The sequence below is a fragment of the Piliocolobus tephrosceles genome, chromosome 6 (assembly GCF_002776525.5).
Source record: "Piliocolobus tephrosceles isolate RC106 chromosome 6, ASM277652v3, whole genome shotgun sequence".
In the NCBI taxonomy this organism is placed as follows: Eukaryota; Metazoa; Chordata; class Mammalia; order Primates; family Cercopithecidae; genus Piliocolobus; species Piliocolobus tephrosceles.
The window spans coordinates 31,659,531-31,676,347 of record NC_045439.1 but is presented as its reverse complement, the minus strand read 5'-3'; the positions used below and the strand labels follow the sequence as shown (position 1 = coordinate 31,676,347).

The 16,817-nt window shown below is 44.9% G+C and overlaps 1 pseudogene; it reads left to right on the top strand.

Annotated features, from left to right (window-relative positions):
• Nucleotides 1–8,907: 8,907 nt before the first annotated feature.
• LOC111554732 lies at nucleotides 8,908–9,829 on the top strand (annotated as a pseudogene).
• The last annotated feature ends 6,988 nt before the right edge of the window (nucleotides 9,830–16,817 follow it).

Below are 16,817 nucleotides of genomic sequence, written 5' to 3'. Positions count from 1 at the left end.
AAATTAGCCGGGCGTGGTGGCGGGTGCCTGTAGTCCCAGCTACTCGGGAGGCTGAGGCAGGAGAATGGGGTGAACTCAGGGGGCGGAGCTTGCAGTGAGCCGAGATCGCACCCCTGCACTCCAGCCTGGGCAGCAGAGGGAGACTCCGTCTAAAAGTAGTCATAATCACAATCATAATCATTAAACTGGCAGAACTGATATTTTAACCAACAGGGACCCTACAACGATACCCTGGACATGTTAAATTTGATATAAGTACTAGACAGACATCTAAATGTCAAGATGTCAAGAAAGCAATTGGAGGCCGGGTGCGGAGGCTCATGCCTGTAATCCCAGCACTTTGGGATGCAGAGGTGGGTGGATCACAAGGTCAGGAGTTCAAGACCAGCCTGGCCAACATAGTGAAACCTTGTCTCTACTAAGAAAAAAAAATACAAAAATTAGCCAGGCGTGGTGGCACTCACCTGTAGTCCCAGCTACTTGGGAGGCTGAGGCAGGAGAACTGCTTGAATCCGGGAGGTGGAGGTTGCAGTGAGCCAAGATCACACCACTGCACTCCATCCTGGGTGACACAGCAAGACTCCATCTCAAAAAAAAAAAAGAAAAGAAAAGAAAAGAAAACCAGAAAACAATTGGAGAAATAAGACTGGGGTTAAGTCGGGGAGCTCTGGGCTAGAAATATAAAATTGTGGGTCAGCCAGGTGCGGTGGCTCATGCCTGTAATCCTAGCACTTTGGGAGGCCAACGTGGGCGGATCACAAGTTTGGAAGATCAAGACCATCATGGCTAACATGGTGAAACTCCGTCTCTACTAAAAATACAAAAAATTAGCCAGGCGTGGTGGCGGGCGCCTGTAGTCCCAGCTATTCCAGAGGCTGAGGCAGGAGAATGGTGTGAACCCAGGAGGCGGAGCTTGCAGTGAGCCGAGATGGCACCACTGCACTCCAGACTGGGCGACAGAGCGAGACTCCGTCTCAAAAAAAAAAATTGAGAGTGGTCAGCATGTGGCTGGATGAGGTCACGAAGGGAGTGAACGTAGACAGAGAAGGGGAGGAGGGCCAAGGTCCAAATCCTGGGACACAGGGACATGAAGAGGCTCGGGGCACGAGCTGGAATCGACAAAGGCAACTGAGAAGGAACAGTCAGAGAGGCAGAAACCTAGGGGTGTGCGAGGTCCTGGGAACCAAGTGAAGTGTTTCTAGGAGGAGGGAGAGGCCAAGTCACAAAGGGATTGTAAATTGACCATTTGAATTAGTAATGTGGAGTCACTGGGAATTTTGATCAACAGTTTTGGTGGAGTACAGGGAGAAAAAGCCTGACTGAAGTGGATTTAAGGGAGAGGACAAGAAGAGGAGTAGGTGACACTGAATTTGACAACTCTTTCGAGGAGTTTTGTAAAGAGGACAGAAATGGGACAGTGCTAGAAGAGAAAATAGGGTCAAGAGAGAGTTTTTCAAGACAGGCAGAATAACAGCATATTTGTAGGCTGATGACAATGATGCTGCAGAAAGATGAAATATGTTAATGTAGGCAAGAGGGGGAGAATTTCTGGAGCCATGTGCTTGAGTAGGAAGGAGGGGAAGAGCTCTAGCGCACACACGGAGAGATTGACTTTAGACAAAGGAACGCTCAGTTCATCCATGCAGCAAGAGGAAGAACAGTGGATGTACACCAGTGCAGGCAGGTGGATAAATGCGATGGGAATTGGTGGAAGTTTTCTTTTTTTTTTTTTTTTTTTGAGACGGAGTCTCGCTCTGTCGCCCAGGCTGGAGTGCAGTGGCCGGATCTCAGCTCACTGCAAACTCCGCCTCCCGGGTTCACGCCATTCTCCTGCCTCAGCCTCCCGAGTAGCTGGGACTACAGGCGCCTGCCACCTCGCCCGGCTAGTTTTTTGTATTTTTAGTAGAGACGGGGTTTCACCGTGTTAGCCAGGATGGTCTCAATCTCCTGACCTCATGATTCGCCCGTCTCGGCCTCCCAAAGTGCTGGGATTACAGGCTTGAGCCACCGCGCCCGGCCGGAAGTTTTCTTTTGATTGTTTCCCTTTTCTCAATGACATTGTCACTGGTATTAATCCTCTAAAATGTAGCTCTGCTTATGCCCCTCTATGGAATCAAAGTCTTTGCTAGCTTCCTGTGGACTAGAAGGTTTAGGTATCTCAGCTCTTCACAAACATGGTCTTGATCTAACTCCTTTTGAGCCACTACCCTCAACACTTGCCTGTGTCCAGCTGTCCCAGACTTTGCGTTCACGGAACAGGCCAAGCTCCTTCCAGCCTCCGTGTCTTTGTGTTTACATTCTCTTGGCCCGACCAGCCCTTCTCCCACTTTTCCACTGACAAACTCGTATTCCTCCTCCAAAATCCAACTGAAATGTCACTTCCTCTCTGAAGTGATCAATGCATCTTCCCCTTCAGACTGTGAGCTCCCTCTTTGCGTCCCCAAGTAGTGCCTGACTGCCAGATGTCACCAAACAGATGTTTGCTAACTTCATTGAATCAATTGTCCTTGAATACTTCATTTATACTGATTTTGTCTCCTCAATAGACAATACTTTATTTCAGATCTCTCCAGCACCTAGCGTGGAGACTTGTGCATGGAACAAAATCAATGCAGACAGAAAGACAGATGGTAGATAGAGTCATTGATTAGAAGAGCATAGAACCACTACCACTGCTGAATCTCCCTTCTGGGTTATTCAAGGTATTGTTTCTGAGGTTCCGTGTAGTCTGTGTGCTCCAGAAGACAGATCTACTAGCATAACAGATGGGACCAGTGTGTTTAATGAAGCAACAATGAACAGAAATATCTTGAGGCCAGAAACTGGAAATCCAGCCAGACTCCACTGTGGTTGGGTGCCCAGAGATGTTTACTCCCATGCAATCATGGAAACTCTGCCTCTGGCTGCTGAGAAACAGGAAACCTCTGTGCTGAGGCCGGCGTGCTGCCCACAGCCCTTTATCTGGGTACGTCTGCATGAAGCAGTGATGCTTTCTGTTTGAAAATTAGCTAGTAGCACTCTCATGTTCACTGATGGAGGTAGCAATTGTCACAATCCTTTAAAAATAGCTTTATTGCACCTCTTAGATGATGAAAGTAGTGTAGGATCATTTTACTTCCCAAATACAGAAATGTATTAAGAGGAAAAGAAAGACACTCTAATGCTGCTCTAAGAGAAAATCAGTTAAAATTTTGGTGTTCATCATTTTTGCCAAACTCTTTTCTCCATGTACAGAGAAGTTTATAATTTCTTGTAGTTATATACATATATAGAAAAAAACAAAAATAGTATTATGTAGTTTTATGCCTCCATTTTTTAATCTTTCATGTGGATGAATATCAATCTACGGCAACATTGTGAAAGCTGATACTATTCCATTGTATGGATGTACCCTAATTTAGTTAACAAGTTCCCTTTTGATAGATTCCTTCTTATATTTTCACTATTATAGAAGCATAGACAAGATAGTACGAAGATGGAGAACATAGACCCACAAGTCAGACTGGCTAGACTTGAATCCCTAGAGCCACTTAGCTAGCTTTGTGACCTCTCTGTACCTCAGTTTTCTCATCAGTAAAATGGGCATAACCATAATATCTATGGTTATTGTGGGATTCATGTCCGGATCCAATAAGTTAACTAATGTTATATTTTTAGAACAGTTCCTGGCACTTAGTTATTGCTGATAAGTTGTAGCTATTGTTATTATGAATAATATTGGGATTAGCACTCCTGCATAGATCTTTGGGAGGCTGGAAGGAGCTTGGCCTGTTCCGTGAACGCAAAGTCCGGGACAGCTGGACACAGGCAAGTGTTGAGGGTAGTGGCTCAAAAGGAGTTAGATCAAGACCATGTTTGTGAAGAGCTGAGACGCCTAAACCTTCTAGTCCACAGGAAGCTAGCAAAGACTTTGATTCCATAGAGGGGCATAAGCAGAGCTACATTTTAGAGGATTAATACCAGTGACAATGTCATTGAGAAAAGGGAAACAATCAAAAGAAAACTTCCACCAATTCCCATCGCATTTATCCACCTTCTAGAAGTGAAAATATCACATCAAAGGCTAAGACTATGTTAAACTGTTCTACTTCTTTTCTAACTGTCCTCCAGAAATGTACCAACTGAATGGGGGTGGAGAGGAGGGACTGAAGGAGAACGTTCAACTTTTTTTTTTTTTTTTTTTTTTTTTGAGATGCAGTTTCGCTTTTGTTGCCCAGGCTGGAGTGCAATGGCATGATCTTGGTTTACTGCAACCTCTGCCTCCCGGGTTCAAGCGATTCTCCTGCCTTAGCCTCTCAAGTAGCTGAGATTACAGGCATGTGCCACCACACCTGGCTAATTTTGTATTTTTAGTAGAGATGGGGTTTCTGCATGGTGGTCAGGCTGGTCTCGAGCTCCCGACCTTAGGTGATCCGCCCACCTTGGCCTCCCAAAGTGCTGGGATTACAAGCGTGAGCCACCATGCCCAGCCTCAACTTTTACTCTGCATATTTCTATATTAATTGAATTTTTATACGAATATATTCACGTGTTACTTGTATATATATACTTTTAAATAGCCAATTTGTGCTCCTACCAATGTATCTATAAAAGGACATAAATCTCCTTATCTTTATCAACACTGGGCATTGTCTTTTAAATCTTTGCCATTATAATAGGTGACAATGTTACCTCATTATGTGTATTTCTTTGATTCTCAGTAATCTTGCTTAGTTTTCATATATTTTTTGGAAACATTCATGGATTATATATTAGGAAACTTAAAAATGTTTATACCATTTGAATCAGTGAGTCTATGTCTATGAAGTTAAGCCAAAAAAATGATGGCTAGACTCATAAATTTATGTCAAAGATGGCCATCCAAGTATTATTAATAAGAGTAGGCACTGGTTAAAGTATGGTATAATCTAAATGATGCCATATTATGCAACCATTTTGAAAAATAGTGTTTAAGTAAAGTTTATGTAACATTATTTTATAAAACTGGAGTGGGGGGTATAAGAGAAAATTAGATATTAAAAATACAAAGAAAAATATGAGGCCAGGTGTGTTGGCCCATGCCTGTAATCCTAGCACTTTGGGAGGCTAAGGTGGGAGGATTGCTTGAGCTCAGGAGTTTGAGAGTAGCTCAGGCAACATGGTGAAACCCTGTCTCTCTGAAAAAAAATCAGCTGCGTGTGGTGGTTTGTGCCTGTAGTCTCATCTACTAGGGAGGCTGAGGCAGGAGGATCACTGAGACCAAGAAGCTGAGGCTGCAGTGAGCTCTGATTGTGCCACTGCACTCTAGGTGGGCAACAGAGTGAAAGCCTGCCAAAAAAAAAAAAAAAAATATATATATATATATATATATATATATATATATATACACACACACACACACATATAAATTATAGAGAAAGAAATATATCAAAATGTTGTTGGCCGGGCGCGGTGGCTCAAGCCTGTAATCCCAGCACTTTGGGAGGCTGAGACGGGCGGATCACGAGGTCAGGAGATCGAGACCATCCTGGCTAACCCGGTGAAACCCCGTCTCTACTAAAAAATACAAAAAACTAGCCGGGTGAGGTGGCGGGGCACCTGTAGTCCCAGCTACTCGGGAGGCTGAGGCAGGAGAATGGCGTAAACCCAGGAGGCGGAGCTTGCAGTGAGCTGAGATCCGGCCACTGCACTCCAGCCTGGGCGACAGAGCGAGACTCTGTCTCAAAAAAAAAAAAAAATGTTGTTTATGGGTGATAGAATCACAGATAATTTTTTTCTCTATTTTTTATTTTTATTTTTCTGTGTTTTCTATATTTTTAATGGATATGTTTTCAGTTTTGTAATGAAAAAAGGCAATCTTGCCTTTGTTAATTAAAATTTTGCATGTATGGAGAAGGCTATGCATGTCGAAGGCAGGGGATATATGGAAAATCTCTGTCTGTACTTTCCATTCAATTTTGCTGTGAACCTAAAACCACTCTAAAAAATAAAGCCTAGGTCAGGCGCGGGGGCTCACGCCTGTAATCCCAGCACTTTGGGAGGCCAAGGGGAGCGGATTGTCTGAGGTCAGGAGTTTGAGACCAGTCTGGCCAACATGGTAAAACCCTGTCTCTACTAAAAATACAAAAAAATTAGCCTGGCATGGTGGTGGGTGCCTGTAATCCCAGCTACTTGGGAGGCTGAGGCAGGGGAATTGCTTGAACCAGTGGGGTGGAGGTTGCCATGAGCCAAGAGCAAGCCACTGCACTCCAGCCTGCGGGACAGAGCGAGACTCCATCTCAAATAAATAAATAAATAAATGAATAAATAAATAAATAAATAAATAAATAAATAAATAAAGTCTAGACAGATGTGGTGGTGCTTGCCTATAGTCTCAGCTACTCAGGAAGCTGAGGTGGGAGGACTGCTTGAGCCCAGGAGTTCAAAGCTGTAGTGTGCTATGATCACACCTGTGAATAGCCACTGCACTCCAGCCTGGGCAACAAAGTGAGACCCTGTCTCTAAAAACATAAAATAAAATAAGTAAAGTCTATTTTTCTAAAAAAACTGCATTTTTTTCTCATTGACTGTTTTCGAGATACATATTCCTGGGTACCAGAAATAAAAAACCCCACTGGAGAAGCAAATTTAGCTACAAACACAAACATAGAACACAGGGCTCATAAGATAACTGTGAAGGTACATAGGATTTTATAGCTGGAAAATGTAAAATGAGGGTGAGTTTGAATTTCAAGTATATAATGGACGACATAAAGCTAGAAGTGGTAGCTCATGCCTGTAATCCCAGCGCTTTGGGAGGCCAAGGCTCAAAGATCGCCTGAGCCCAGGAGTTCGAGACCAGCCTGGACAACATATCAGATCCCATCTCTGCAAAAAATAAAAAAAATTAACAGGTGTGGTGGCACCCGTCTGTGGTTCCAGCTACTTGGGAGGCAGAGGTGGGAGGACCTCTTGAGCCTAGGAGGTCGAGGCTGTAGTGAGCCATGATAGCACCACTGCACTCAGCCTGGGCCACAGAGCAAGACCCTGTCACAAACAAACAAACAAGAACCTACGAGAGAAGTTGTGTGTTGTCTCCTTTCAGCTTTGTGTTAGAGCACCTGGACATGAGCTGAAAAGGAATAGCCAGTGTCTGTGGCATCATCACCTGCACAGATCACCTCCTACATGGCAGCCTTTCTCCCTGTGGATCTGTGCCCTTCCATGGAATATCCCTGGAGAGCTCCCAAAGCTCTGCCCAAGTGGGACAAAGGGGGAAGGGCTGCCTATGGGGCCAGCTGAGGTGAGACTGGCAGCTCACAGGTCATGTCTCCCCTTCTGTAATGTGTACACATTTAGGGAACAGCAAACACCTTTGATGCACTTCAGCTGGGTCATGGGAGAACCAATCAATAAGGCAAGGTGGGCTATGGAGAGTCCTTAGGTAAAAGGTACCTCGTGAAGCCCAAGAGATGCTAACTCATTCTTATCACTGTCATTGAAGCTCAAATCAGATTTATACAAGAAGTTTTATTGTTATTTCCTTGATAAAATTCCTGCGTGGTTTTTGATGGGAAAATACGTTTTTCTTTGCAGGATTTTGTTCATTCATTTCTTAGATTCAGGTGGATTCCAACTAGACCAGCCTTGTGCTTAGTAGATGACCACCCAACATGATTGGAATGGTATGGAGGAAAATGCCTTATCCTGAAACAACTGCTTTTACCTTCATCAACACTTATCATGGGATCTAAGGGCCCACCACTGGCATTTCATAATAATGATGACTTAATCACACCTATATATGAATACATTTTTGCCTTATCCACTGTACTCCTGAACAGCCTCCCATCCAAATACTTGCCAGACAGAGCTAACTTTAGCTACTGATGAAGACTTGTTTAGGGTAGCACATCTCAAAGTCACATAGCGTTTGTATGCTTTACAAAGGCATTTTCACATACAGCCTTGTCCTGTTTCATTCTCTATGATGAGAGGCCCCCTGCACTGTCCCCACTCTGCTGCAGATCGGAGGCCACCCATCCATCTCTGGTCCAGCCCTGAGCAGCTCTGTTCACTGCACTGGCTGATGACAGAAATGAGGAGGGGGATCAGACTGACAGGCCCAGGCCACACAGCCCTGTCCATCACAGACATAGACACAATGGAGTCAGAAGCCCTGGCAGTCTGCATCAATGACGGCTGTGCACTATGGAATGATCTACCAGGTATTAGACCTGGGGGGGAATTGTTACCTATTCTTTTTCTTTTGAGACGGAGTCTCGCTGTGTCACCCAGGCTGGAGTGCAGTGGTGATCTCGACTTACTGCAACCTCCACCTCCTGGGTTCAAGCAATTCTCCTGCCTCAGCCTCCCGAGTAGCTGGGACTACAGGCATGTACCACCACGCCCAGCAACTTTTTTGTATTTTTAGTAGAGGCGGGGTTTCACGATGTTAGCTAGGATGGTCTCGATCTCCTGACCTCATGATCTGCCTGCCTCGGCCTCCCAAAATGCTGGGATTACAGTCGTGATTACCGCATCCGGCCTGTTGTTAGCTCTTATGTGAACTTACACAAATTAACTTTGCCTTTTTCCCTTCAGTTTCTCTGGCCATAAAATGGGGTTGATAACAGCCACTCTCCTAGGATTGTGGTGGGGAGGATCACATGTGATGGGCCCTGCATTCTCTGGTGCTGGAAATAGGCACTCCTTAAACTGGTTTCCTTTCCTCCTAGGGCGGGTTTAGGAGCCCCCACAGCCATAGAACTCTAGAGCTGGAAAGGGCTTAGGAGCATCTGGTACAGTGACTGGTCTCCAGATTTTTATATTTTTAGATTTCAACCATTAATTAAATGAAGAGGTCTTCTGGCTCCGGCCAAGGTGCCGGTCGCCTCCTGAGATTCTGTGCCTTCAAACCCTGAGAGTCCATATTTTTAAAAAAACAGAATGAAGGAATTAAGGCTTAAGGAACTAGAGAATTGCCTGCAATAAGTGGATAGATTCGAAAAGGCCAAGCTACTTCTAAAACAGTATCCCACCAAGCTTCACATTGCAGCATGTATGCTCTATGCAATCCGTAACCCTTACGATGAAAATGAAGTTTTTGCAGATCTAGGGTGTAGTTGTGGAATGCTTAACATCGGAACTGCAGTGTTAGGAGCAAGGTTGTGTGTTGGATTTGACAGAGATGAAGACGTATTGGAAATATTTAACAGGACTGTGGAAGAGCTTGAGTTAACAAATATTGACATGGTTCAATGTGATGTGTGCCTGTTACCTAACAGGATGTCAAGTCATTTGATACAGTAATTATGAATCTTCCTTTTGGGACCAAAAATAATAAAGGGATAGATATGGCTTTTCTAAAGACTGCTTTGGAAATGGCAAGAACAGCAGTATATTCTTTATACAAATCCTCAGAGAACATGTTGAAAAGAAAGCTGCAAAAAGGGAAATCAAGATAGATATGATTTCAGAGCTTCAGGATGACCTGCCAGCATCATACAAGTTTCTTCTTTTTTTTTGAGATGGAGTCTCACTCTATTGCCAGGCTGCAGTGCAGTGGCATGATCTTGGCTCACTGCAACCTCTGCCTCCCGGGTTCAAGCGATTCTTCTGACTCAGCCTCCCACGTAGCTGGGATTACAGGCGCCCACTACCGCACCAGGCTAATTTTTGTATTTGTAGTAGGGACAGGGTTTCACTATCTTGGCAAGGCTGGTCTCGAACTCCTGACCTCGTAATCTACCCGCCTCGGCCTCCCAAAGTGCTGGGATTACAGGCATGAGCCACTGCACCCAGCCCATACAAATTTCATAAAAATAAATCAGTGGACATTGGAGTGGACCTAAATCAGTTTTCATTTTAAAAGCCCCCCCAAAACAAAAGTAGTTTAAAACTTATTTAAAATGAATAAAACATTCGTTTACAAAAAATAAAAAATGAAACGAAGAGGAAAGATATTGGACCAGTTTGAGAGTTACTGACATTTTATTTTGCAGGTAAAGGCACAAAAAATTAGTATACAAAAGACTCTATCTACCATCACTTTTATTTCCTTTTAAAAATTTTTTCATCTCCCTTCACTGACACATGATTTTTAATTCTTAAAGAATCTTGGCCGGGCGGGGTGGCTCACGCCTGTTATCCCAGCACTTTGGGAGGCTGAGGCAGGTGGATCACCTGAGGTCAGGAGTTCAAGACCATCCTGGCCAACATGGTGAAACTCCGTCTCTACTAAAAATACAAAAATTAGCTGGGCATGGTGGCATGTGCCTGTAATCCCAGCTACTCAGGAGGCTGAGGCTGGGAGACTTGCTTGAACCCGGGAGGTTGAGGTTGCAGTGAGCTAAGACGTGCCATTGCACTCCAGCCTGGGCGACAGAGCAAGACTCCATCTCAAAAAAAAAAAAAAAAGAATCTTAACCACCTTGTTTTTAAAAGAATAAAATGGGGAAAGGCATAATATACAAATAAGTTTAGCTTTGTGAAAAACTCTTTACAATGTCTTCTCATTTTTCTAAAAACCAAGGGAAATATCACAGACTAGCGTTAGGGATCCTGGGATCTTCATGACATGCCTTTACTTTATGGATGAGGAACCAGGAGCCCAGAGAGGTAAGGTGACAAGCCCAAGGTCACACAGAGCTGCAATGCCTCCTTGCTCTCTAGGAAAACACCCCTGGGCATTAGAGATCCTTTCATGTGGCTGTCCAAGCACTTGGGCTGGGAGTTAGGAGGTCTGGGCTCTACTCCCAGCGATTGGCCCTAAAGTCGCACTTTCTGCATTCCAGCTTTTATAAAACGGAGATGATAATCACCCCTTCATTCAGAACTTGGGTGAAAATCTAATGAAAGAAGAGCTTCGAAAGGGCTCCGGAGATGCATACACGGTATTATAGAGTGAGGAATTAGGGAGTGAAATGTCTCCATGTCTATAATTTGCCTGAAAGTATTTCAGCCAACAAAAATAAGCAAATACATATGAACAATTGTTAAATCTAGGTGATGAATACAGGGGTGGGTATTGCTATGCTACTCTGTCTACTTCTCTGCATATTTGACAATGTTCATAATCTTCCATAATTTTGTAAAAAGTACTCTGGGAAGGTAAATGGAAAGGATGATGTTACTCACAGGGAAGAGGTCCTCCGGGAGGTCTTTGTCTTGGGCTCTGTGGCCAGCTGGGGCCAACCACCCTAGAAGACGAAGCACTCTTCACCAGCCTTGGACAGACAGAGCCATGGTCAGGAAGTGCTTCTGGTTTCCCTGCTTCCTCTCCAGGCAGGCCGGGTGCCGGTGGCTGAGTAAGGGGAGCCTCTGGTCCCTTCTTAGCACAAGGCACTGTCTGACAGACCCAGTCTGGCTGCAGCCGCTAACTCTGGGGAGAGTGGGGGCTGCTTAGTGCAGCCAACCAGCATGGGGGGCTTATGAATATGCAAATAGAGGCCAGCTGGTTGGCTGCTCCCCATGCCATTTCTCATCGCCACCCCAACTCAGGTGCCCAGAAAAGCCAGCTCAGAGAGGACCTTCCTGAAATTCCATCTCTTCTGTCCTTGCCTATGGACCACAGAGCCCTTTGAAAACTTGGGGACTGAATCACCCAGCTTCTCTCATTGCTCTGGCCTCCAGCGGGAAGCTCCTCACTTCTGCTTTCAAATTCCCCAGAGAGGCAGCTCCAACATGACCATCCTTCTCCCTGTCCCTCAAGCATCCTGAGAAGACTGGAATCAGCCCAACAGCAAACCATGGTATCTCAGATCTGCAGGAAGGAGGGGTTGCGTGGTCCCTCCCTCCCGCAGAGGCCTGAACACTGCTGAGGAAGCTGTCGCTGGGCCAAAAGCACCCATCCCTGACACATCTGGGAGAACTCACTGGCCAAACCCACCTACTCCCGAATGTAACCCAAATTTTGCCATCCCCTCTTCCTTCAGCTTGGGATGTGGAGGGGATGTTGTGAAATATAGCAATGAAAATTAGTAAACTACAGCTCCAGTCATTAACATGGATAAATCCTCAAAATACAGTGTTGACCAAAAGAAGTAAGTCACAGAGGCTGGGCTCGGTGGCTCACGCCTGTCATTCCAGCACTTTGGGAGGCTGAGGCGGCAGATCACTTGAGCCCAGCGTTCAAGACCAACCTGGGCAACCTAGAGAGATCGCATCTCTACCAAAAATATATATATATAAAAAAAGAAAGAAAAAAGAAAAAAGAATCCCAGCACTTTGGGAGGCTGAGAGGGGCAGATCACGAGGTCAGGAGATCCAGACCATCCTGGCTAACACGGTGAAACCCCGTCTCTACTAAAAAATGCAAAAAACTAGCCACGCGACGAGGCGGGCGCCTGTACTCCCAGCTACTCGGGAGGCTGAGGCAGGAGAATGGCCTAAACCCGGGAGGCGGAGCTTGCAGTGAGCTGAGATCCGGCCACTGCACTCCAGCCTGGGCGGCAGAGCGAGACTCCGTCTCAAAAAAAAAAAAAAAAAAAAAAGAAAAAAGAAAAAAGAAAAAAAAATTAGCCAGGTGTAGTGTCATGAGCTTTTGGTCCTAGCTACTCGGGAGGCTGAGGCAGGAGAATGGCGTGAACCCAGGAGGCAGAGCTTGCAGTGAGCCGAGATCGTGCCACTGCACTCCGGCCTGGGCAACAGAGCGAGACTCTGTCTCAAAAAAAAAAAAAACAAAAAAAAGTGAGTTATAGAATGATTCAGGCACTGTGATTCCATTTCTACTAAGTTAAAAAATAGACCAGGGCCAGGCGCGGTGGCTCACGCCTGTAATCCCAGCACTTTGGGAGGCCAAGGTGGGTGGATCACGAGGTCAGGGGTTCGAGACCAGCCTGACCAACATGGTGAAACCCTGTCTCTACTAAAAATACAAAAATTAGCTGGACGTGGTGGTGGGTGCCTGTGATCCCAGCTACTCAGGAGGCTGAGGCAGGAGAACTGCTTGAACCTAGGAGGCGGAAGTTGCAGTGAGCCAACACAGCGAGACTCTGTCTCAAAAAAAAAAAAAAAAAAAAAGGACCAAAAAAATGCCCACACAAAAACATGTCTAGATTTCCATTGTGTATTCATCTGTCCATTATTTTGAATTACAACTGAAAGAAGAGATAGACAGATAGATGGAATCTAGGTATCACAGGTAATATGGAGTGAATATAGGGCATAGTCCCTATTTTAAGGAGCCCAAAGATGGAAGCATAGGCTATAGCCCCATCTACTATCTGGCCAATAATATTCATAAATACGTAGGCAAGGATATGAATGTATGGTTCAGAGCACACATAAGAAAACCAGGGGGCCGGGCGCGGTGGCTCAAGCCTGTAATCCCAGCACTTTGGGAGGCCGAGACGGGCGGATCACGAGGTCAGGAGATCGAGACCATCCTGGCTAATACGGTGAAACCCCGTCTCTACTAAAAATACAAAAAACTAGCCGGGCAAGGTGGCGGGCGCCTGTAGTCCCAAGCTACTTGGGAGGCTGAGGCAGGAGAATGGCGTAAACCTGGGGGACGGAGCTTGCAGTGAGCTGAGATCCAGCCACTGCACTCCAGCCTGGGCGACAGAGCGAGACTCCGTCTCAAAAAAAAAAAAGAAAGAAAAAAAAGAAAACCAGGGGATTTGAGGTAAATGAGCTACTTAATCCTTTCTAAAAACACACCTTTTTTCTTATTTAGTTTGAAAGTAAATACATCTTTCATTTTCATTTTTTATTTTTTTCTATATCAGGCCACAGTGGCTGGAGACATCTTTTTCTTAATTTAAAAACATAGGCAAAAACGTGTATAGTTTAAAACATAAGCATATTGAAGCTATAATGAAAACAAAGGGATGGTTAATATATAATTCAGTATAGTAGTGGCTAACTGGGTGTGATAATGGAGGAGGCCACAGGGAACTTTTTCATTTCTTCAGCTGGGCAGCAAGTATGGGAATTCCTTTTATTATTTTTCTTTTAAACGGAACACATAGATTTTTATATCCTTTTTAGTATGTATTTTATAATGAAAATGTTTTTAAAAATTATCTTTTGGGCCAGGCGTGGCGCCTCACGCCTGTAAGCCCAACACTTTGGGAGGCCAAGGTGGGGGGATCACAAAGTCAAGAGATCAAGACCATCCTGGCCAACATGGTGAAACCCCATCTCTACTAAAAATACAGAAATTAGCCAGGCGTGGTGGTGTGTGCCTGTAGTCCCAGCTACTCATGAGGCTAAGGCAGGAGAATCTCTTGAACCTGGGAGGCGGAGGTTGCAGTGAGCCAAGATGGCGCCACTGCACTCCAGTCCGGCGATAGAGTGAGATTCCATCTCAAAAAAAAAAAAAAAAAAAAATTCTCTTTTGAGCCCTGCCACAATTTATATTCATAAACTCTGGCTCTAGTAGATAGTGCTGTGTCTTAGAAGGCTCTAAATGAAGAAGAGTGCACTAGCTTATTGGGTTGCAGCTTGGAGTCCATGGAAGCTCACATGTTAATCTCAAGGAAATCAATTTCAACTCTTACCCTCTGAAAGGGATTTTGTATGAAACCATGCTCGAGTGTGTGTGTGCATGTGGTGTCTTAAGACAGTAATATCTAAGTATACTAAGTATAAGTAATACTAAGTAAAATCTAAGATTAACTTGGGTGATCACTAAAACTCCAAAAGTGCTTTGCCACATTATAAGCAGGTTTGAAGCCTTGAAGCCTCTACATCTTTTTTTTTTTTTTTTTTTTGAGACGGAGTCTCGCTCTGTCGTCCAGGCTGGAGTGCAGTGACACGATCTTGGCTCACTGCAAGCTCCACCTCCCAGGTTCATGCCATTCTCCTGCCTCAGCCTCCGGAGTAGCTGGGACTACAGGCACTCGCCACCATACCCGGCTAATTTTTTGTATTTTTAGTAGAGACGGGGTTTCACCGTGTTAGTCAGGATGGTCTTGCTCTCTTGACCTCGTGGTCCACCCGCCTTGGCTTCCCAAAGTGCTGGGATTAAAGGCGTGAGCCACCGTGCCTGGCCTGAAGCCTCTACACCTTCTATAAGAATCTCAAAAATTGTTAAAGACCGTGAAAGCCTGTAATCCCAGCACTTTGGGAGGCCAAGGCAGGCGGATCATGAGGTCAAGATATGGAGACCATCCCGGTCAACATGGTGAAACCTCGTCTCTACTAAAAATACAGAAATTAGCTGGGCATGGTAGAACGCGCCTGTAGTCCCAGCTACTTGGGAGGCTGGGGCAGGAGAATCACTTGAACCCCGGTGGCAGAGGTTGCAGTGAGCCAAGACGAGATCACGCCACTGCACTCCAGCCTGGGCAGCTGAGCAAGACTCCGTCTCAAAAAAAAAAAAAAAAAAAAAAAAGACTGTGAAAGAACTGAGTAGTTCTCTAAAAAAAACATTAACAGCAATGCTGGCAAGAAATTGCCATAGCCCCTGACTACTATTCTTGGATTCTTCAGCTGTGTCCACCAATGTTGTAAACATGGAAGTATTTAGTCATTCCACAAATATTTATTGAGTACCTACAGAGTCCCAGGAACTCTGGTGTTCCAGGTGTTGAGTTTGGAGGATTCATCTCTTTCCACCTGCTGCTGTATGCAGCATGGGAGACAGACAGGTAAACAGGCCATAATAATACAATGCAATGTAGAGACCCAGACACAGGGCTTGAAAGCATAGAAAATTTATCTGTTAACTCTGCCAGAGGGGTTAGGAAGGAATTCAGAAGGAGATTCAAAGGATGACTAGGAGTCCCCAGGCAAATAGGAGGAGGGAACAACCCATGCAAATAGCTCAGTGAGGCTATGGCCAGTAGTGTGGTTTGACTAAAGCTCACAATCTGTGAGAATGTGGGGGAGAGAATCAGAATATAATCAGAAGCCTGATTACCAGGTGCCTGGTCAAGTTGAGGAGTTTGTACTTTATCCTCAGTGCAATATCCTTGTGCAATTCTCTTGCCTCAGCCTCCCGAGTAGCTGGGATTACAGGCATTCACTACCACACCCAGCTAATTTTTGTATTTTTAGTAGAGACGGGGTTTCACCATGTTGGCCAGGCAGGTCTCAAACTCCTGATCTCAAGTGATCCACCTGCCTCAGCCTCCCAAAGTGCTGGGATTACAGGTGTGAGCCACCGCACCAGGCTCAGAAGGATCTTTGACACAGATACAAAGGATAATGGGCTAGAGAAAGCGAGAGTGGAGGCTTAGAACTGCTTAGGGAGCTTTTCAAATAATTCAGGTGAAAGCTACTGAGGAGTCAATTGTGAGTAGCAGCAGGGCAGAGCTGTTTTCTCTATTTCTAGTTAGGACTTTGGCCCATCCTTCCAGAATTCTAGTGGCAGTGCTTTCAGGGTTCAGGTGAGTGAAGGCACTGTAAAGGTCCTGATGGAGTTTGAGGCAATATAAGAGATCCCGTCTCAATTTATATTAAAACATAAATTAATTAGAAAAATAAAGGTCCTGAGGGCCAGGCAAAATGCCTCCGATAAAGAAACCATCATGAACAGGCACCAAGTGGTTATTTTTTCATTCGTACATTTATGTGTTACTAATTCAGCCAGAGGTTTAAAGAACATCTTTTTTATTAGGAAGTGAGCCTTAAAGGTGAATACTCATGCTATGTGCTTTCACTTCAAGTCAGCGGGAAGAATGGCACACTTAGAGTGGGGAGGTCACCTTGGCATGGTGGCACCTGTAGTCCCAGCTACTCCAGAGGCTGAGGCAGAGGGATCGCTTGAGCCCAGGGTGTCAAGGCTCCAGTGAACTATGACCTGGTTTCTTTAAAAAAAAAAAAAAAAAAAAAAAAAAAAAAAAAAACCTGGGAGTTTATATTCTAGGGATAGGGTGACAAACGAACAACTTCCAAAATGCACAAGATGT